The sequence below is a fragment of the Peromyscus maniculatus genome, chromosome 7, assembly GCF_049852395.1.
Source record: "Peromyscus maniculatus bairdii isolate BWxNUB_F1_BW_parent chromosome 7, HU_Pman_BW_mat_3.1, whole genome shotgun sequence".
Lineage (NCBI taxonomy): Eukaryota > Metazoa > Chordata > Mammalia > Rodentia > Cricetidae > Peromyscus > Peromyscus maniculatus.
Genome location: NC_134858.1, coordinates 66,477,219 through 66,500,806, shown reverse-complemented (window position 1 = coordinate 66,500,806; position 23,588 = coordinate 66,477,219). Strand labels below are relative to the sequence as shown.

At 45.8% G+C, this 23,588-nt stretch overlaps 1 protein-coding gene across 1 annotated transcript in view; it reads right to left on the bottom strand.

The window, feature by feature from the left end:
- Window positions 1-23,588, bottom strand: part of Rora (RAR related orphan receptor A) — a 735,488-nt gene that overhangs the window by 408,610 nt on the left and 303,290 nt on the right. The gene's annotated exons all lie outside the window — the stretch shown is intronic.

Below are 23,588 nucleotides of genomic sequence, written 5' to 3'. Positions count from 1 at the left end.
CAGAACAATGCTTGCCGTGGTAATTCCATCTATTTTAAGATCACAAACCCATAGCACATTGAAACCAGAGCAGAAGATATTAGCTCAGTGCTGTCTCTGAAGTGCCCAATAGTGGGACCAGAAGGCTTTCAAAGGGAATTAGGTAGAGAGAGAAAGCTCCCTGTTAATGTCCAGATCACAAGGAAACAGCTGAATAGGATCCTCAGTGCTCCGTGGGAAGGGACCCACATCACAGCTCATGTTCAAAACAAGGGGGTGATGTCTCGGGAAGATCAAGGACCTTGGATTCTGCTGTCAGAGCCAGCTGCCTGCCCATTAGAGCCTCAAAAAGACCCTCTGCCATGTGGGAGCCAATAGGATCCCGCAAATGAGAACATTTTTCTGCTTGTAGCTGGTCCATACATTATCTGATAGAAACCGTCATTATGCAATATTTCCCAGGCACCCTTGATATAAACTTCATATCTGATGTGTGTGCACACACATGTGCATGTATATGTATATAGGGTATATGTACATGCGTGTGCATGGGTATGTACCTGTGTATGAACACAATTGAAGAGGCCGAGGAGGAAAGGGAACAGTAAGACATGCTCACAAAGCAGAGAAACTGAATGGGGAGATTCTCGGCATGAAGAACAGGTAGAATTTAAGGAGACGAGGGCCGGCACCTGATAGGCCGCTGAGCAGAGATCAGGGGAGGAAATGCATCAGGCACAGGAAGAGTCAGAGCCATGGATAAATGGAGGTTGATCATCAGCCTGCAGGTACATATTCAGGTGGATAGCCATGAGGAGCTGGAAGGACACAACCAATGTTGGCCTCCAAGGAAATGCTTGGTCTGGATTCTGCAGATCTTTCTAGCCTTGACAACCATAATTCCCTTCAAGCCTCCCCAGCATATCCCTTTCTTCTTACCTTCTTTTAATTCTGTGTGTCTAGAGAATTCTTTCCCTTCTGAAAAAGAAAATCTCATTTTTCATGGTGTGGCTTTGTGCTCACTTCTACCAGGAAACCTTTCTTGCTAGCTGAAGCTCTGGGCTCATTCAGAACCATTCCGATGTGTGGTGATGGTACTGTGCCAATTTCCACAGAAGATGACCAAGAAATTGAATGTCAAAGGTCAAGTCTGAGCACTAAAGTTTCCCGGCAGTTTGGAGAAGTGTTCTGCGAATGATTAGGCCATCCATTAGGGAGGGATGCCATTTAAGAGTGTGAGTCTAGGGTCCACCATTAGAACTGAGGCCAGTGTGTCCTCATGAGGCAGATGGCATATCCAAGCCTGTGTGGATGGGAAATCATTTGACCAGGGTTACGGTGCCAGCTTAGACGTCCCAGGTCATGTGATTTTTCTTTTTTTTTTTTTTTTTAAGACAGGGAACGTTCTATGCAGACTAGGCTGGACTCAAACTCACAGAGACCTTCCTGACACTGCCTTCCTAGTGCTGTGACTAAAGGCAGACACCACCGCACCCAGCCTCGTTTGGCGATTCTTAACTACATGTGCCTTTTAAATGACATTCCCCAAGACTCATGACACAGTCTTAGCTTTTTCCGAAAGAAGGGCGGTACACAGTGACGGAGCCATTTTCCCTGGATACCCAGGTGCCTGAGTGGGGTTGTCTTAGTTCTCTGCTTCATCCTCCCCCAAATGTTCTCGATGTCAGGCTGCTTGCTAGTTAATGCTGGTGGCACGGCTGGTGTCTGTTACTGAGTTAAAAATGACCAGCTCCAAGCTGACTCCCTCTACATCAGAACTCCTGGTGGGAACTGAAGAGAAGCTCCTCTGTGTTCAGCAGGGAGGAGAGGAAGTTGGCGTCACCATTCCCAGTTCCATCATTCACTCCTTTCCTTTCGTGGTGGTTAATATGGTTAACTGGACAAGACCTAGACCTGCCAAAGAGACCAGTCTCTGGGTGCACCTGGGAGGGTTTATTAGGTTATACTGACATTAACTGGGGTGGATGATCCACCCTAGATGTGGGCAATGTCACTCTACATTCTCTCTCTCTCTCTCTCTCTCTCTCTCTCTCTCTCTCTCTCTCTGTCCTGACTGTGGACACAAGGTGACCAGCCACCTCCCATCCCTACAGCCACACCTTGCCCACCACAATGGACTGTATCCGTGAGGCAAAGTGAACCTTTTCTTCTTGAAGTTGTTATCCTCCCTCGGGTATTTTCTTACAGCAAGGCGAAGGTAACTGCTGTTGCCTGCAAACTGAAACTTCCTGAGAAGAGTTTCCTTAGATAAGCTCTTTCCTGGTCTTACTGTGAGAGGAATTTTCCAGTGGGTTCCAATTTCGGGAGTCCTCAAGTTATACAGACTGGAAGGAAAGCTGGCAGTCTCCCAGGCTGACAACTTGAGCGCATGATCCATTAAAATAGCAAGAAGCACAAAACATTTGCCTGCCCGCCCCACCCCACCCCACCCCACCCCACCCCACCCCACCCCAGCTTTTCGAGAATCACCCATTTGGGGATTACAATGAGCTGACCCTATATCTCCTGAGCTTGCAAAAGGACATTTGTCCTTTTAGGTTCTGTTTGGCAAAAGGGGTGGCAGAGAGTCACCAGGGGGTCCTCTGTTTCATCGACAAAGGTCCTGCTTCACCAGGTTACCCAAGGACACCCCATAAGCAAAGATGTGCGAATCCCCAGAGTGGGAGCTGATGTCAGGGCCTTCCCTAAGCCCCTATCCCAGGATGCTCCGCAGCAATTAGTAGCAGTGTCCTCGGCTTCCCCTCCACTGTGTTTTTAGCAGCAGCTAGGTTTCTGCAGCAGAGAAGACAAGAGGGAATGGGGTCCAGGGGCTGGCCCTGATTCTTCCTAGGGAACGGCGTTAAATATTTGCATTCCCAGGTTCTCTAAAGATTTTCTGAACTTCCAAAGCCCTTCTTTCTTCTTCCTCCCTGCGTGTGTGTGTGTGTGTGTGTGTGTGTGTGTGTGTGTGTGTGTGTGTTGTGTAAGCCCTGCAAGAAAGAGGCTCCTAAGAGAGGAGAAGACAGGAAGGAAAAGGACATGGATGACAGAGTCTTAGGGGACCTGTTCCGCTGCTCTTGTGCATAAGAACACAGGAGAAGGGATTTGAGAATCACAAATTCTAAAGCTGAAAAAGTACCTGAGGTCACCTGGCCTAACCTCCTCCATCTTATAAATAAGGAAACTAAAAGTCAGAAATGCGGCGAATGGGCGTGCCAAGGCCATGCAACCCCGCAAGAGACAGTCAGGACCTGTCTGCATCTCTGCAGCTTCCCTGCATTCCCTGGTGCTTGCTACCCTCACCAACACAACGCCACCTGGAGCCAGAACAGGGCTACAGCATCCCCAGGATGTCGTCCCCAGGAACATCTCACTATGTTCCTTTCCTCTGAATAATGAATGCCAGGGCTACCTGCTTCTTCTAAAGTGATCACCACTGACCACATGGGTGCAGTTCTTCCTGGGACAGGCTCACTCTGCTCTGTGTGAAGCTGGACAAAGCTGCTTCACTTTTTTTTTTTTTTTAACTTAGCACCTCGTTGACAAGAGGATTAAAGCAGGCAGTTTTAAAAAGAAGTCTCCAGAAGCCTTTAAAATGCAATATGTTAATGCTTGTCTGGAGTTTGGTACACTTTCATAAAAAGTCATCAATTTCTCCTGCCACACCCTAACAACAGTCCTGTAATTGACATGATTTACTGAAATTAAGAAACAATCAAAGCGAATACAGCCATAAATTACAGCCAGAAACCGAAATTTGCAGACAAAGTGTTTGAAGTCCTAAATCAAAAATGGGGTGTGGAATCACAAATGTGGGTGTGTTTGTGGGAGGAGAGGCTGGTAATTTTGGAGGATGGTTCATGAAGATAGGTGAAGAAGGACTGTGCCCATAGTGTGAGCTTCAGACCTGGAGCCTTGAGAGTACAGGGCGTAGGAGAGGGTTGCTTCTTACACTTTCCAGTCTGCAGGTCTGGGTTTGATTCTGGGGGTCAGCAGTTCCCTCCCCGGACTGTGTGTGTGCATATGTGTGTGAGGTGTATGTGTATATGCATGTGTATGTGTACATGTGAAGGCCAGAGGTCGACATCAGGTGTCTGCTTCAGTTTTTCTCCATCTCAGTTTTTGAGACAAGATCTCTCAGTAAACCTGGAGATTTCTGATTCCCCACCCTGGGGATCCTCCAGTTTCTGCTTCCCTAGAGCTGGGGTTACAGGTGCCTGCTGCCATGCCTAGAGCAGTTATCTGAGTTCTACAGGACTGAACTTGGGTCCTCAAGCTTGTACACCAAACACTTAACCAGCTGAGGCATCTCCTCACTCCTAGGAATTGGCATTTCTAACAGGCTCCCAACACACTCTAACAGGGGTGTGGTGCTGATGCTGCCCATCTTGGGCCCACACTCTGAAAAACAGTGGATTGGAAAGATACCTTTCAGCCTCTGCTGGTGTGGGACTTAATTAAAACATGGAAGACAAGATGTGAGGTCAAATTTGAAAATCTCTTCACAACACAGCAGGCAGTAGGAAAGAAAGCCACACAGACATGAGGCCCTGTTGTCATAGCATCAAGGGGTCCCTTTCACAGGGAGGTGAGCCAGGCACTGGCGGCTGCCATTGTCACCTCTGAAAATATAATGCCAAGCTGAGCAAAAGCAAACACCGGGAGGCTTTAAAAAAAAAAAAAAGAGGGGTCCCATGCTCCTTCCTCGAGCAGGGGGAACCGGCTTTATGTAGAGAAAGTGCTGTATAAATGGAAAGTAGGGCTCCGTTTCCCCAACCGAGTCAAAGAATCTGCTGAGGAGGCCACATGACACACAGAATAAAATCCAGGTCCCTGATACCCAGAGGCTAGAGAGAGAGAGAGAAAGAGAGGGAATATCCGAGGAAATCCTGAGATTCTTGACTTTCTACAGTAAACAGTTGTGATTGGATTCGCTTGCTATTTTGGAGCATGCATCAAGTTCATTAGCGGCCATCCAATGAAAAAGAAAGGGATGAAGAAAAAGGTTCTGGAGGACAAATCAGTAATTGCTACTTGAGAGCAAAGCAAAGTTCCTGAGAAAAATCTTTTACAAAGGCCCTGTCAAAACAAGTCACTTAAGGATTAGTGTGAGCTAAATCCACCGTCAGAGAGATTTCTCTCAACAGTCCTAAATGGGTTTTAGTATCGGAAAAATCTTAGAAAATATGCCCCTTCCCCTCCCCTGCCTCAAGCCCCTGGCAGCATGGCTCTTTCAATTGCCTGGCATCTTGGGGGAGACTAGCATTTCCTTGGGCTGAGGCTTGCTGGGGAAAAATGAAATCCAATCCAATCAACGCTATCCTTTGCAGCAGCGGTAGTGGCTGGGTCGGGATGGTCAGCAAGGCTTCTGTTCGGAAAAGCCGGTCCCTTGTCTCTTTCAGCGGTTTCTCTCTGGGCCTTCAGGGCTCCGCTGTGATCAGCGCACACTCCGCGGCGGCTTCAGTCTTTATTTCCTTTGCTTTCTGACTCTTCCTGGAAGATTTAGCTGCTCAATTTGTTTTTAGGTGAGGGGAGGGAGCTGAAACCTCTCATTGAAACTATTTAGGTGATTATTATTATTTTTTTTAATTGGGAAGAAGAGCAAGCATAGGGTGATATATGTGCTTTTTTTCAGTGGCTGTCTTACAGGAGCACATGTTTTCATTCTGTGGGACGCAGGTCATTTTAGTTCTCCGTGTTAATATCACCTTTGGGTCCTAGCCTCTGTGTCTTAAGCTCTGGAGTCTCTGGTACTGGCCTATGGACATCCATCTCTGTTCCTTAAGTTAGTGCGTGCAAAGGCCCCACTGGTTTGGTATGTAGAAACGCTCTGATGACTATTCCCACAAGAGGGTGATCTGGTAAGAGATTTTCACATCTGTCTGCCAGATGATCACCCTCCATTGGTTCACCCAAACACCTTTAGCTTAAAATAGAGCACAGAACCTCTATTTTAAATATCAGGTGTACTGTTTATTGGAAGATAAACACACTGTTAATTAGTGAATTAATGCATTTGGAGACAGGGTCTCATTATGCAGTCCTGGCAGGCCTAGAATTCACTAGGTAGACCAGGGCAGCCGTGAACTCCTAGGCAATCCTCCTGCCTCTGCCTCCTGAGTACTGAGATTACAGGCATGAACTGTCATATCTAGCGAGTAACACACCTAACAAATGCTCGATTCATGAACAAGGACCGACCCTCCCCACGTGCACTTGATCTGTTTCTAAATTTTCCATTCTCCCTTAGATCCTTTAAAAGCAGTCATTTACCAGGCACACATATTTCTCTGAACATATGTGAGTCTTAATGAGCAGGTACCAAGGCTTAGAACTAAACACAGGAAGTTGTTCCATAGCAGCTGTGGAAGAGGGAGTGTGTGTGTGTGTGTGTGTGTGTGTGTGTGTGTGTGTGTAGATGTGTACATCCCCAAGCATTCTTCTTCCCACTCTACCTTATGCTTAAAATCCTGCCACTGAAATCTTGTTCAGACACAGAAAATCTATGAATGTTCTTCAGATTAAACGATTCCAAGAGGCAACCCACTAAATCAATTTCATTAGCAAGATTTCAGAGACTAGATCATATCTTTTTATTATTTATTTAATTTTTTTTTTTTTGCTTCCATGGCCAAGAGACTTTAGTTTGGGGATTTTACAGACCTGAGTTGGAACTTGAGAACTGTCTGCTTTGTGGGTAGAGCTCAATTGTGCAAATTCCATTTCTCCTGGGCTGGCTGGAGAGGAGAAGTGAGTCTGAGATAGACAGTCATGCTAAGATTCTGAAGAGACAAGAGAAATATAGGTCTTATGAGGAAAGACTCTCTGAGGAGTGTGTGTGCGCATATGAATTTATATGTGCATCTGTATATGTATAAGTATATGCATTTGCATGTGTGCCTGTATATATTCCTGCATATGTTTATTAAGTATATGTCTCTGTATATATGTGCATGGGTTAGTGCACTGTGCATGAGCTTGTATACGTCTGTAGATATGTGTATATATGTGTGAACATGTACATGTATGGGCATATAGGTGTGTGTATGTGTGTGCATGCCTGCATATATGTTTATGTGTGTATGTATGCTTGGAGGTATGTTTGTGCATCTATCTGTACACATGTGTGTATATGAATGCATGTGTTCATGTGTGTGAGAATGTATGTGTATCTGTAGATGTGTGTATGTGTCTGTATCTATAAATGTGTATATGTATGTATGTGTTTATGTGTGCATGTGTGTGCCTGTAGGTATGCATTTATGTATATGTACATGTATGTATGTATGTATATATGTATTATATACACACATAGACACATACATGTGTATGTATTATATGCATTATACATGTGTGGCTTAATGGGCAACAGGGATTCTTCTGTGTGGAGGAAACAGCCCAACAAAGGAGAGAGATAACTAGAAAGGACCAGAAGGGCAGCCCTTTGCCTGCCCACTCATGACCAGATAACCAGGCTGACCTGCAATTTCACAAGTTTCACTCTAGATCTGCCCTGATGAGATTCTAAGTCAGACTCACGGTGTCTTCTGAAGAGCTTTGCCTGTGGGATTAATGAGTAATCAGGATGTACCTCAGAAACCTCCCCTCCACCAAAGAGCAAGTTAAACACCCTCCTCAAATCCTCTCCTTGCAGAGGGAGGGCAGACAGTCAGAGATGAGTGTGCAGAGGAAAGTGGGGACCAGCTTTTTGACAGGTTCCGAAACCCAGAGTGCCTATTTTGGGGTGAGAACGAGAGTTCGCTTCAGTTCGATTTACCATCAATGGATATTTTTTTTCTTTTTGCACATCCACTTAAGAAACACACAACAGCTAAACACAGATTTTTTTTGACCTTCAAAATTTGCATGAGGGGCTGGAAAGATGGCTCAGCAGTTACGAGGCACCTGCTGCTCTTGCAGAGGACCCTGGCTTGGTTCTCAGTACTCACAAGGTCACTCATAACCATCTGTAACTCTAGTACCAGGGGATTCAATGTCCTCTGCTGACCTCCTAGGAAACCAGGCATGCACAGGGTACACATACATACATAAAGTCAAGACACTCCAATACATAAAATAAAATTTAAAAAAAAATCTTTAAAAATTGTGTATATATCCATATACATGTGGCAGCCAGGGAAAAACCATGGGGTCATTGCTCAGACACCATCCATCTTATTGTTTGAGACAGGCTCTCTTTTTGGCCTGGAACTCAACAAGCAGACTAGGCTGGGTAGCCAGTGATCCCTGGGGATCTGCCTGACTCTGCTTCCCCAGCCAGTTGAATATAAGCACATGTCGTCATATGTTACTTTTTTTAAAATTGTGAACTCTGAGAATTGAACGCATGTCCTTGTGCTTGCCTAAGCCATCTCCTCAGCCCTTGACTCGCAAGCTGAGGCCTTTGCATTTTTTAACTAATCCATGCCCTTTCTCTGAAGTTCTTAGGAACTTGCACTTGAAGGGATGAACCTGGAAAATGTTGTCTACGGAGAGATCCCTCCACACTGTGAAGCCTCAGAGCCCTGTCCAGGATCTGTCTCTCCCAGAAAGAGCTGACAGAGACAAACCTTAGCCCTAATTCATTCACTTCAGCCTCCACAAGCTTCCTGTTAGATTGCAGAGTCACGCAACAGGGCAAAGTGAAACTGTGTCCACGATAAAGACAGGAAGACCACGAGAAGAAGATGGACGAGACCCATGTGTAGGCAGAACCAGGACTGAATGTTGTTTTCGGCCCTACTCCCTTCTTATTGTTTCCTGGAGTAGCTCAAATGATGAAGTGGGATCTGTAGTAGAAGTCACGAAAATGTAGGACTGGGAAAGCGAGACATATTGATATTTAGCACCTACAATGTGCTAGACACGTCATGCACACATACAGATTCATCAACACATAAGAGCACAATGACATGGGATTATCTTGTCTATTTCACAGGCCAAAGAAGAGGATGCTAAGGTCCAGGTGCACACTGGTAAATGATGGGGCTAAGATTAAAACTGAATTCTGAGGACTCTAAAGAATGAGTGGGGTGAGGTTGGATGATCTCTAGGCTTTGGAGCCTTTTGGTTGATACTAGTGCAGGATTTGTTCTAGGTTTGGGAATCAGAACTAAACCAAACAGGCCAGCTCTGTCTGCACAATGCAGCTTCCCAGGGAGTTGCCAGGGTAGGGTTTGGTTGTGTTAGGAAATATCCCATGTTCTAGCATCACCAAGAGAAACTGCTCAAAGACACTGTGCAGAAGTCTCTTGAGCCTGTGGTTTTCAGGGAGCTGATAGGAGGGGGACTGGAGGTAATGTATGCCGTGGGTAGGTGGTCCATAGAGCTTCCAATAACATCCAGCAATAACTTTTACCTAATAATTTGCCTTCATGCATCAGTATTAGGATTGGACTCAGGTGGAGTCCACATCCTCCCTAGAGAAACAAGGACCAGTATGTCATCTCTGGGCAATCAATGCTTTTTCTCCTTATGCCACATTCAAACCTCTACCTAGGGAGACCAAGGAACTCACCAGGGCTCCTTGGACCCATCAAAAGCAGAGCATCGAGTGCATCGAGATGAGCCACCTCATGACCCACCTGGACATGGGCCTTTCACTGCTCTTATCTTAGTGATGCATACAGGAGATGGGAAATGACATGATTATGACATTAATGAGGAAGAAAAAGGGGGAAATCCAGGGTAGTAACTAGGTGAAAAGTTAGTAGTAAAAGGTAAGTAACCCAGACGGGGAGTTTCCTGAGCAAGCTTAAGGCACCAGTCCTCAGCACTGCCTTCAAGTTAGGGTGACAGACATTTCGCCCAGAGTCTGGGCATCTACACGAGCCACCTCTGACCACTGCAGAGGTAGGGACATCAACAGGAGCCTCCGAAGAGCAAGACTCAGCCTACTACCCACAGCGAGTCCCCACACTTCAGACTAAACACACGACTAAGCAAGCCCAGTTTAAACAGGGCTTTATCGGGTCGAGTCTGGGTAATCCCTCCGTCAACACAATCTGGGGAATATGTGTGCAGAATATCCATTTTACAAATGTCAGGCCACAAAGTCCAACTCTTTTTTGAGAGTTGGCTAAGGACTCTCTAATCCAGCTAATCCAGGAGGCTGATGGCAGCTCAGTCGGGCTGCCTTCCTTCCTGAACCCATGTTACCCCACGCAAAGACCAGCAAAGGACAGTTTCTGCACCCTTGCCGGAGTCATTTCCAACAAGAACAACATTGACATTTCTAGACAGAGAGCACCTTGTCTAGATGGCTCTAACGACTAGTGTGGGTCCTGAAGAGCACAGGCCCTCACAACCACAATACAATTGACTTCATGTGTCATATTTTAACTTGGTTGGGTACAAACTACGAAGTTCAAGCTTAAAAGGGCCATTTCTAATTAGAGAAGAAGAATGCTTTAAAGTGAGATGAAACTGTCTCATCATTAAGGGAGAATAAAGTATTAAAATGTCCACTGTGGGTGCTGAGGAGACAGCTCAATAGATGTTTAACAGTCCTTGCTATACAAGTGTAAGGATCTGAGTTTGAATCCTAGGCCCCACACAGAAACCCAGCATTGGCACACACATATACACCTATAACCGCACACACATATACACCTATAACCCCGGCGCTGTGGATGGCAGAGACAGAGGAACTGCTGAGGCTTGCTGGCCACCAGTCTAGCTTCAGATGCAGTCAGAGACCCTGCCTCAAGAGAACCAGGCAGAGAATGACAGAACGAGACACAGGACATTCGCTTCTGGCCTCTGCACAAGTGCACCCAGGCACATATACCTACACACAGGTGTTTATATAACATACCACACACACACACACACACACACACACACACACACACACACACACCTGAATCTGCTCACAAGTCAATGAAGCACAGCCACTAAATAGTCAACACAGGCAGATAAGGTACAGGAGCCTGTAAGACACGTGGCTTGTCCCAGGCATCAGAAAATGACACCTTCTAGATTTATGTTGAAGCACATGGCCGGCTATTTTAATACTGCTGTCAGAGTAGCCCAGTGTGCTAGTGGCTGGGGCTTAATCTGCCTGAGCCAGATGGAGTCACTTACTACAGATGTATGATTCGGGCCAAGTATTGATTCCCCCAACACTCCCTACAGCAAACATGTACACTTTACACACAGGTTTTTATAGACCTAAACATGTTCAAGGATCTGACCATGGAATGCACTACATGCTAAAATTATTCCTGCCTTCTTCTCTTAGGTCAGAAAAAACTCATGTATACATGTTTGGCAATAAAGTCATGCTTATACATGGGCATACAACAAAAACTTCATGACTTTTATTCCACAAAGAACACTGTTTATTCACCTTTTAGGAAATTTCCAAACATTTTTTTTTTGGTTCATGATACCTTTCGTGATTCAGTGTTTTGTTTGTTTGTTTTTGTTTGTTTGTTTTACAGCCCACATATCACAAAGGAACACTTAATCATTCTCTTTATTTATTAACTAAACCCAAATAATACAATATGTTTGTATCTCCACAATTTAATAGGTTTTTGAAAAAAATAACATATAAAGTAAAGGAAATTCTTATTTTAATTTTCCTGGGTGTATTGTTAAAAAGTTACAACTCCTTACTAATGAGCCACGTGCCTGGTGGGTGCCACACAGCTTCTTAGACCTTGGTATCACATTGGAAACTCCCACCCTCATTTCATATTCCATACTGATTTGGGGGGGTCCCATTTGACCTTTCAGCAATTGCCAAAACCCCCAGTTTTGCACTGTTATGATATCACTGACCATGGAGGGCTCCAAGAGTGAAACTGTGAGCCACCTTGAGCTGGTAGTTCACATGAGTCTGACAGATGTCAAGAATCACTGTTTTCCTCCACTACTTAAATATTTCCTGGCACCCTTCTGCATCTGCTGTAAGACATGGGGGGCTTATTGCCTGGGAACCAGGAGACTAATCAACAAGAATGAGTCAGAGTCTTCTTCTATGTCACTCTTTGAGAAATATGAATGAGACCGTCCCAGACATCAACCTGAATCACAACCACTTGCTGGCATGGCACCTGAACTCACTTTTTCCATCTAGTTTTTTCAGTCTTTAATATGCCTTAAATTTTTATTTATTTTTTTTATTTTTTATTTTTATTTTTTTTTGGTTTTTTTCGAGACAGGGTTTCTCTGTGTAGCTTTGTGCCTTTCCTGGAACTCACTTGGTAGTCCGGGCTGGCCTCGAACTCACAGAGATCCACCTGGCTCTGCCTCCCGAGTGCTGGGATTAAAGGCGTGCGCCACCACCGCCCGGCAATTTTTATTTTTTTTAAGTGTGTGTGTGTGTGTGTGTGTGTGTGTGTGTGTGTGTGTATGCACTCATGAGGAAGGATGAAAAGTATGACATTTAGTATCTTCCTAAGTAGTTCTCCATCTTATTTTTTGATACATACAGGGTCTCTCAACCTGGAGCTTGCTGATTTGGTTTAACTGGATGGCCAGTGAGCCTCAGGGATCCTCCAGAGCTGGGGTCATACACACACACACACACACACACACACACACACACACACACACACACACACATTGCTGCACCCAGATTTTTGTAAGAGTGCAGAGGATCTGAGCTCAGATCCTCATGCTTACACTGAGCCATCAACTTAGACCATGATACATTTAAAAAAAAAAAAAAAGCCAGCCATCCTAACAGTGTCATGTGGTTGGATAAACTGAATATTTTGGAGAGTCCAACAAATGCTTGCTCATCTCAGTTTTAGGATTAGGCAAAGGTCACAGCACAGCTGTATGCTTATCAGGTGGTCCATCTCATGAACAGCTACTTCTGAACTCGGTCAGCTTCCTGTCCTTCCCTTTCAGATAAGGAAGAGAATCTCTATTCCATGGGAATAGCTCAACACCCAAACCTCCTACCTGTAAGTCTGCTGTTCTGAACTTAGATGCTCACCCTGGTCCTTCTCAAACTCCATCCTGGGTCATTTTATAGGTATTGTACAGTTCAAAGAAAGAGTGTTAGCCTTGCTCAAAAAGTGCCATGGGGACTGTGGACTGGTCGCTTTTCTCATTGCTGTGACAAAATGCCCGGTGAAAAGAACCTCAGGAAAGAAGAAGAACCCAAGGAAAGAGTCTGTGTGGCTCTAAGTTCAAAGGTATTGTCCATCATGGTGAGGACGGCATGGAGCAGGAGCAGGAGGCAGCTGGCCACAGTTCATCCAGTCAGCAAGCAGAGAGATGGATGCTGGTGCTCAGCATCCTCTGTCCTTTCCATTCAAGACACAAGCCCAGGGCATGGTACTACCCCATTCTATCTTTTCCCACTCAGTTACCCTGGTCTAGAAACTCCCTCCTAGACATGTCCAGAGGCTTGTTTCCATGGTGATTCTAGATCCTGCCAAGCTGGTGATCAGTAGCAGCCATCACACAGAGAGAAGTTGGGACAGAGATATGCTGGTCAGCACTTGATGGTTCTCTTAGAGGGAAGATGCATGATTTGTAGCCTCTGCCTTCTCTGTTACAAATATACAAGTGCTCCCACCATGGATGAGTAATGTCATCTCTGTTATAAATATACAAGTGCTCCCACCATGGATGGGTGATATCATCTTTGTTACAAATATACAAGTGCTCCCACCATGGATGAGTGATGTCATCTGTTACAAATACACAAGTGCTCCCACCATGGATGAGTGATGTCATCTTTGTTACAAATATACAAGTGCTCCCACCATGGATGAGTGATGTCATCTTTGTTACAAATATACAAATGCTCCCACCATGGATGGGTGATGTCATCTCTGTTACAAATATACAAGTGCTCCCACCATGGATGGGTGATGTCATCTCTGTTACAAATATGTAAGTGCTCCCACCATGGATGGGTGATGTCATCTCTGTTACAAATATACAAGTGCTCCCACCATGGATGAGTGACATCACTGAATTCAAAATTAAGAAGCAGCTGTGATCTGGCTTTCCATGCCTGCCTCCCTATGCAGAAGCTTTCCTCTTCTTCCTCTTCTTCATCTTTCTTGTCCTCCTACTCTTCTTCCTCTTCTTTTTTTTTTCACATAGGGTTTCATGCAGCCCATGCTGGCCTTGAACTTGCTATATAGTTGCTATAAGACAGACCTTGAACTTCTGATCCTCTTGCTTCTGCCTCCCAAGTGCTAGGATCACAGGCAAGACAGGAGCCACTGCACCTGGCTTATGCAGTGTTGACAAACAGATCCAGGGATTCATGCATGAGAGGCAAGCACACTACCAGCTGAGCCACATCCCCTGCCCCTCTCCATTTCTTCTCCAGCAGCCTGTGGAATGCTCTGAGTCAGGGCACAGATGCGCTTCAACGCTTGGCTCAAGTTTCTTATGTATCCTAACTGAAAGGTTTTCCTAATCCACAAAAATAAAGTTGGAGATAGAGAGGGGAGAAAGAAGAGAAGGAGGGAAGGAGGGAAGGAGGGAGGGAGGGAAGGAAGGAGAGAGGGAGGAGAGAGAGAGGGAGGGAGAGAGGGAGGGAGGGAGAGAGAGAGAGAGAGAGAGAGAGAGAGAGAGAGAGAGAGAGAGAGAGAGAGAGAGAGAGAAAGTGGGAAGAGCCAAAGCATTTGGTATAAGAGATGTCTTCCTCTACGTGGAGAGAACACTGTCTCAATCTTTGTTCCTCAATCTACCAAGTGGAGGTGGCCCATCAGTAAAATCAGGTTCACAAGCTCTCAGCAGGCATCTATCCAAGGCCCAGGTTTATCTTACTTGCTCTGGAGGCTCCAAAAACAAGCCAAGGCTGACTCTGACCTCAAGGCAGACAATGAATCCAGAGACACAGGAGGCTAATGGTATGCAAAGCCCAGCCCTTGCCTTTTCTCATCATGATGCCCATTTGCCTTCCTAAAGGGTACCATTTGCAGAGTCTGATGAGAATGGTTATTTCCACTGCTGGCTGCATTCCGGGATCCCATTGGTCAGCTGGCCAAAGCTTCACTGGAAATGCCTTCCAGAGGCTCCTTACAGTGTCAGTCAGTCACCCTGGGAGTCTTGGTTCTGTCTTTGGTTCTGTTTACATCAGCTTCTTCGTCCTCTCTAGGCCCCAGACACAGTATATAGGACTGATTTCCCAGAGTCAGCTTCATTTTGAAATGCAACTGGGAAACCAATTTTATCCCCTGTCCCCCAACTCTTTTTCCAATAGGCAAATGCTGAATGCATCAGGCCATCCCAATGCAAGGCACCAAGGAGTGCATACATTATTTGGAATAAACAGAAACACAATGGTTATTACAAGGGTGATTACCCTCCCAGGGACCATGAGTTTAGAATTATGCAAAATAGAAAAAGACTGATCCTTAAAAGTTCACATAACAGACACTTAAATGAGGCAGCAATGAGGAATACAGTATTGCCTAATGAGTTAAAATTTCCTATGCAAAGCCCCATTGGAAAAAGCTCCACTGTCCCACTGGCTTGGCCAGCTTGTGAGGGTGCATTCTAAGTGTGTATACAGTTATCTATGAAGTATCCCATTGACCTAAAAACACTGAAAATTCAGTAATAGTTGTACCAAGTGCTTGCCTATTCTCGCCCCTGGGTGTGAGGGGTGTGAGTGGAGGACAGCACTTATGCTTTCCATGGGGGAGTCAGCTGAGCAGTTCCTGGGCACCGAGGCCTTTAGTAAGGTTCAGACATCATGTGTCTGTAGTAACATAATGTTTGAAATAAGCCAAAGGCTAAGTCATATACAACCTTATCCTCCTTAGGTATATCTCGGATTTTGCTGGAAGTCTTTCCTTTATAAGGTTCATCTTGGTGATATAGGGAACCCACCAGGACACAACTGAGTTTCAGATGCATTGTGGGTGGAAGAAGATGACACTATTTTCTTAGTGGCCTAGAAGCTCCCAGTGAAGAAGGTCAACTCAATTATAGCAAGATGGGGGTTTCGACGTGTGTAGATACATTCGGAGGCTGAGAAGAGCATTCACAAATCAGAAGAGACGTGCTGAAAAGGAGGGTGACTGTGAGCCAGCCCGGCAGTGCCAACCATTCCTCACATGCAGAAGCATTCTCACTCACTGGGTGCTATCTCTCAATGTAACAGTGGGGTCTAGTCCCCTCCATCTCTTTCTCCTAGGGGATACTCAGGCCACAGGAAGAAGAGGGGTCTGTAGATGAACTGAAATAAATCTTGCATCAAATTCTAGTGTGTCAGTGTTCGAGCTACGTATGGTTTGTTCTTACATAGGCACAGGAGCTGTTCTATATTGGGAATGAAAGTCAGGGCAGGGTGGGGCTCAAGGGAAGCAGCCCACGTGTCATCGTCAAGAAAAACAGTGGTGATGTGGTTTGGGGTGGCCAAGAGTGGATGACATGAGCAGAGCTCAGAAAAGCAAGCAGAACGCAAGTCCTAAACATGCATGAAATGCCCTTCCCTCTTCAGGAACCCGAGAGGGCCAAGGTTGAGATTCATTCATACACTGACAGGTGAGGACAGGAGTCTCCACACTGAGTGACACACACTGACACTCATGGCTTGGACAGGTGAGGAATGAACTTAGTGTTAGAAATCCACATCAGCCCCTCCTCTTCTCTAAGATGCCACACAGTCTTAGCTCTGTTATCATCTGTAATCTTGAATCATTTCCCAGAGTCACTGGGCAACCTACTGTCCCCCTAGTGTCTAGGAAGACCTTGGTTGCTCAGCAGTTCCTAGTCTGCACTGGTAGGTACATGCTAAGTACCATGATTTTTTTTTTTTTTTTTTGCAGGGGGTGGGGGATGATGAGGCTCGAGGGATGGCCCAGTGCTTAAAAGCAGTTGTTGCTCTTGCAGAAGACCTGAGTTTGATTGCCAGCGCCCATAGGGTGGCTCACAACCACCTGTAACTACAACTCCAGGGGACCCAGTGCCTCTCTCACACACACATAATTAAGAAAATAAAAATTAATCTTTAAAAAATGTAATTCTTAAGACATGTCAAAGACAGCTCATTAGATTAACTTTCCCTCCCATGTCTATGTTGTTTTGGTTTTTATTTGTATTTTTTTTTTCAAGCAGGGACCACTGTGCTTTCTTTCAAGTGACAAGAACCGTGACAGCTGCTCTACAAGGTATCCAACGGTTAATTAAGACACGAGTGTCATCGCTGAGCTCTTTTGTGTTTCGTGGGAAGCGGTTGCTAAACAGATGAAAGTGGGTCTGAGGCGAGGGGTAGCGTAACTATTATTTCAATTAATAAATAGCTCTAAAAGAGAAGGAAGCGATAAAGGCCTCAGAGCGCCCGGATCTGCCCCGGTTCTGTCAGGAAAATTAAACAGAGCATGGGTGATGGCTCCGGCTTCTGCTGGAGAGATCCAGGCGACTTGGGTCACCTGTGCTGAGTAAGTTCCTGGCTGCCTGGTTCTTGGGGCACCCCCTAGTGACATCTTGGTATACCCTCCCACAGCCATTTGCTGCTACAGAGGGAAAAGGCGCAGAATTCACCTTTTTCTTCCAACCCACAATCTCCCCTCTATTTCCTGCTCCCCCTTCCACCAAAGAAGCCCTAACATGGATTTCCACACAAATATCAGGGAAGCATTTATAAATATTTCAGAGGTGTTTCATAAATAAATAAGCAAATCTACAAAAAGACTTCTCTTAATGAGATCTTGGCTGTGGTCTCTGCCTTTTATTTGAGCATCATTAAAACCAGTTGGGGAGGTTTTTTTTTTTCCCACTGGATTCTTTGGGGGGCTTTCATAACATATGAACATGCTTGCTATGTGTCTCTGAAACACAGAGCCTTCTCTTTGACAGATTAGGCGGCACAGCGCGAGGGAATAGCTTCTACTCTTTTTAAAGTAAATACTAATCAATAGCAACGGACAAAAACCTTCTTGCTGTCTAATTGTACCGTAGCTGCTCATAGACCCAGCAGAATTTTCCTCTGGATAGAACAAAATTAACTACCAGAGACCGGGCTGGTAAATTATCACCGACTCTCTATTCAAATGTAATTAACACAAAGCTCCGACTACCACATGCATGGCCAAGGATCTTTTTTGTAGGTGCAATTTTTTCTTTTTAAACACGGTCTGGGGGCTGCACCATCCATGTCACCACACTTCTCATCACAGACATCCGCGTGGGGAATCCCGCCAGCAGGACGGTGGGCCTGACCATCATTAGGGAACCTCCCCTCCTCTATTCGGTGTCTGCAGTTCCTTTTCTACCACCTAGTGCCCTCTGTTATTTCTCTGGCAGTGTCGGGAATAACTCGACCATCTCAGAGACAAATAAATGACTCTATGTAGTGTAGCCGGCAAATTCAGTGGCCAGTGCTAGCCAAAACCAGATACTTGACAGGTAGCTAGCCCACCAGCTGCCTAAGGCAGGGAGAGCATGGGCATTTACTTTAGTTAATCAGAATTAATATGTTGATTCTGCATCAAGATTTTTCATTATTTATTTGTGTGTCTGTGTGTGCCTGTAAGTGTGTGCACATATGTGTCTGTGACGGTCAGAGGTTGATGTCGGGTATCTCTAATGACAGCTCTTCACCTTAGTGTTTGAGACAAGTCTCTCACTAACTTGGGCTCACCAATCTGGCTTGGCTGGTTGACAAGCGAGCCCTCGAGATCCACCAGTGTCCACCTCCCCAGTGCTGGAATCGTGAGCATGTGCTGAAACACTCAGTGTGTTTTAGGGATTGAACTCAGGTCCTCATACTTTCAAGGGAAGCACTTTACCGACTGAGTCAGTTCTCCAGCCCTCCAATAATGTGGCCTCATAATGTGTGGATTCCTTGGAAGTACCCATACATGGAAACCTCTTCTTAGAACTTGACCTGAAGGTTCCTTACAGACCTCAGGGGATCAAGATGTCAGAAAGCCATCTCTTGATAGACTGAGGATACAGGGTAGAAGCTAGGTGTTTTGAGTGTCCTTTTAGGATATTTAGCATTTCTCGTGGCCAAAAGACATGATTGCACATGCTACATAGAATATAACATGTCAGTTGGCAAATGCACCATTTTGTGCAGAAGTCTGTGGGAAGCTACTGTAGTCAAGAGTAACACGAAAAGGACTCAAGTAACTTTGGCCAGAAACCTCACTCCAGCTGCATAGTTAACAGGGCAGTCCTTCCACGGAGGCATTCCCTTGATCTCTTTTATTCTGGATTCCTTGGTTCTGACCTTGAACCTTTGCCTGGGGTCTGCTTGGATGCTTAGAGCTCCCCACCCCCACCCCGGCACAGACATGCAGCATGTTTTTCCTGTGGCTCCTTCCCTAACTCACATATGTCTTCTCAGTTGAGTTTCGCTCTGGTCTGCCTGCTCCTGCCTCCGGGACAGCTCTAAGGAAAGCTCACTTTTACACCCAGGTCCATTGTCCCTGGGGTAGGTCAGTGTGTGAGGGTCCTGGGATGTCCAGAATCTTGTTCAGATATTACCTCCAAGTGAACGTGCCTTCTCTAGGTTCAGAATGAACCAAAAACAACAACAAAACTACTAATCAAATCGGAATGCAAATATTGAATGTATCTTTCTCTAAGAAAATAACGTGTTACCCACCCCCTGTCCCAGCAGTCCTAATCATTTAGAGAGAGAAGGCATCTCTAGAGAGACTGGATAAGGCTAATACCAAATTTTAAAATCAGTAGAAAATGAGTACAGGGGTAGGCGGCACTATTATTGTTGCTAAAAATAGGTCTTGGGAAGCTAGAGTAAATGGGGAGACCGGAGAGGCATCCCTTTTTTGAGATGTACTGAAGTCCTGCCTCTTCCAGGAGTGGTTTGTTTTCTCCCGAGGTTTTAATGATAACACTTTGGATTCAATCGTCATTTCTATGGTGGTCTCTCCCCTCGTCACTGCCTCTGGAATGCAGGCTGAACACGGAGCTTATTACCCATCCAGAGAGCTTGGTTCTGCCAACCAGATACCGTGCCAGATGCCAAGAAGTGGGGCAATTATACCCAGTGTGCTGCCTGGTGTACTGATGATGGGCATTATTTTATAGTATTTCTTTTAAAAATTTATTTCGTGTGTGTGTGTGTGTGTGTGTGTGTGTGTGTGTGTGTGTGTGTGTGTATTGGCATGTGCAGGTGGGGGAATGCATATGGGTGGCCATGCACACACGTATATGTATGTATGCATGTGGTGGACAGAGAGCAATCTTGGGTGTCGTTCCTCAGTATCATCCTCCTCCTTTTGGAGACAGGGTCTTTCTCGGATGTGGAACTTGTAAAGTAAGTGACTCTTGTTGGCCAGTGAGTCGCAGGGGTCCTTCTGTCTCCACCTTTCCAGAATTACAGGCGCACAGCATGGCCACCGGCTTGTTTTTAACTGAGTTCTCAGGATTGAACTCAGGCTCTTGTGTTTGTATGGCAAACATCTTACCAACTGTGCTATCTCCCTGACCCTTTATTTTTTACATCTCATCTTTCCTTCCCCCTCCCCTCAGAGAGTTCCAAGGTTACAACAGACAGATAGCCTGGGGCTTCGGAGAAAGAATGCACACGCCCACGCATACACGGTCAGGTAGGTGTTGTATTGTCTTTTCTAGACTATTCTCCCTTCACGGTGAACCTCCTTGGGGAGGAGAGGATGGGGGTCTTCCCACAGGGTCCATCTCAAGGCAGGCTGAATCCTATCCTGACACCCTCTGCTGCCATCTGCTCCACCCACTCATTCTCCACGTGGTACCAACTTGTGAGTTGGGGGAGGGGGACTTAGTGCACTGGTCCATCCCTCATCTTAGAATCAGGGTGGACCAGGACAGTGAGTCCTGAAATCCCACCTGCCTCGGGTTCCTATGAAACCCTCATGCTGGGGATCTCCACCAGCCCGAGGCCAAATTGCTCAGCTAAAACCAAGATCTCCCCAACCCCCCCAAACCCAGTGATCTCCACCAGCCTTGGGGACGGGATCCTAGAACCTTGGTGGCTAGCGGAGAAAGTCTATGTCAGCAGAAAAGCCAGGAGCGGTATTGACCGCTGGCTCCATCTTGGCTCTGTGGAGCCTTGACTGAAGCATTTACCCAGAGACAGAAACGCTCTGAGAAAATATGCAGGAAATAGTCACAGAATTTTTATAAAGGGTGCATGGATGAAGCAGGCCCCTTTTTCTCATGTGACAGATAGAGAAATGGAGGACGAGAAGAGGGAGGGTGGTCACTCTTCGGTTCAGGGACAGAATCCTGGCTTGGCCTTCTGGCTCCTGATTCAGAGTTCTCACCACCACATGGGGTCTTGTTTCTTCTTTGATTCCTAGAACCTCCTGGCCAGGCAGGAGTGAAAGGCCAAGACTGAGCATGCCTCCTGATTTTCTGTCAGGTGACCTGGAATGTGCTCTTATTTATTTATTTTCCTCTCCTTAATTCAGTGCAGGCATTTTTGTCTCTTAAGAACAGCTAAGCCTTCATGGCAGAGGTGATGCAGAAATCTACCCATCAAGGAAGCCGGAGGAGCCAGCTTCCTGTGGAAAAATCTATGTTTGCCCTTCAGCCTCGTAATTGACTTGCAAAGGGGAAAAAAAATAAAAGTGTTTCCCAGCTGCGTGCAGCCATCACCCTCCAACAGGCCAATAAAAAGCAAGTGGTGATTCTGTCCATGGGATGTCCAGCTCTGTAGTCAGATCCGCAAGGCAAAACAAGGCCTGGGTTATTACCAATGAACGATTACTAAACTCGGGGTTGCGCGGAACACACCAGATACTTGAACTTCCTAGACTAATTGGAAAGGCCCAACATGTCAGTGTTGATATTTCCTATCTGGATTCACTAAACCACTGTGGAAATGCACCCTGGATCTTAAAAATGCTGGCTTCCAGAAAGTGGCGTGTGTGTGTGTGTGTGTGTGTGTGTGTGTGTGTGTGTGTGTGTGTCTGTGAGTGAGGGCATGTCCATGCATGGCATGTGTTGGGAGATCAGGGGAATCTCAGTCATCTTTAATCTTGTCTGAGAAAAGATCTCTTGTTCTTTGCTACATTCACAGGCTAACTGGCCCTCAAGCCTTTGGGGTTCCATCTCTGCTGCCCCATGTTACTGTAGAAGCATTGGGATTACAAGTATACAATACTTTACACAGTTTTTTTTATGGTTTCCAGTGATCCAAACTCAAGTTTTTACACTCGGGTAACACGTGACTTGCACAGTGAGCCATCCCCAGCCCATGCCCTGTGTTTTTAACTGAAGATGTAAGTCATTAGTTTTACATTTTACATTTATGCGCTTCTATGTGGAGAGGAGGTAGAGACCACAATGTGCCTGGAAGGCCAGAGAGCAACTTATAGGAGTAGGTTCTCTCTCTCTCTCCATCATATAGATGCCTCAGATCAAACTCAGGACATCAAGTTTGGCCACAGCTGGTGCTAAAATATGAATATTAACTCCAGGTGAGTAGCGTGGCAGCCTGCAGCCTGCTCTGCCATTAGATAGGCATGTACTTCAGCCACGTATTAGCAACATTAGGTAAATAACGAAGGCGAGCTGGCTGGTGAGCCCCAGGGTCTGACCATCTCCACCACCCCAGCACTGCGATGACAAGCAAGCACCATGGTTCCTGCCTTTTCTCTATGGATTCTAGGGCTTGAACTTGGGTCTTCATGCTTCCATGCATGTGATTTACCAGCCGAGCGATCTCCTCAGTCCCACAGAGATGCTTTCAAAAGTTATAAGAGCAGTATTGTGGTAATGCTCAGTTTCACTTCTAATCTCTTAATCAATGTCAATAATCATGAGCTCACACACACAAAAGATCTTTTTGTTTCTTCATTTTAAAAAATATTATTTTAGGAGCTGGAGAGATGGCTCAGAGGCTAAGAGCACATGATGCTCTTGCAGGGGACCCGGGTTCAGTTCCCAGCACCCACGATGGTGCCTGACAAGCATCTGTAATCCCAGTTCTAGGGGATCCAATGCCTTCTTCTAGCCTCCACTGATACAGCACTGATGTGGTGCACATACACACAATTATATACATAATATGAGACAAAATAAATATAAGCATTATTTGAGAGAGGATCTCATGTATCCCCAGACTGGCCTCAAACCTGCTCTGCAGCCAGACTGACCATGAATTTCTGATCCCCCCTCCCACACACCTTCACTTCTCAAGTGCTGGGGGCTCATGTGTACCATCATGGCTGGTTAAAGTGGTGCTGGGGATCAAGGCCAGGACTTCTTTCATGCTAGGCAAGCACGCGGTTAAGCCACACCCCCAGCCTTATACCCACTGCCTTTATGAAAGCCCAGCTGTCTTTATGACGACAGCAAGCTCCAAGCTCACCGCTCCTGGAGTATCTCTTCACTGCTAGATGGATGACAGAGCTGGACCAGTCAGTCTTACAGCATCATACCCTCTGCTCCCAAAGCCATTTACATGGCTGTGCCTAAGAACATGGGGCCAGCCCAGTCTTTCATCATCTTCAGGTTGGTCTGATTTTACTGGCAGACAATAGACGCTTGCCTTCATGTTGGGATTTCTAGGTTCTCACGTCTTCCTCTAAGGCTTTAAATCCCTTGCATGGGGATTAAACAAATCATCCTGCAACTAGAGATAGATTTAAAATACAAATATAAGAAAGAGTTAATTCAGGGCAATGGACTCCTTCCCCATGAGTGAGTAAAACACTGCA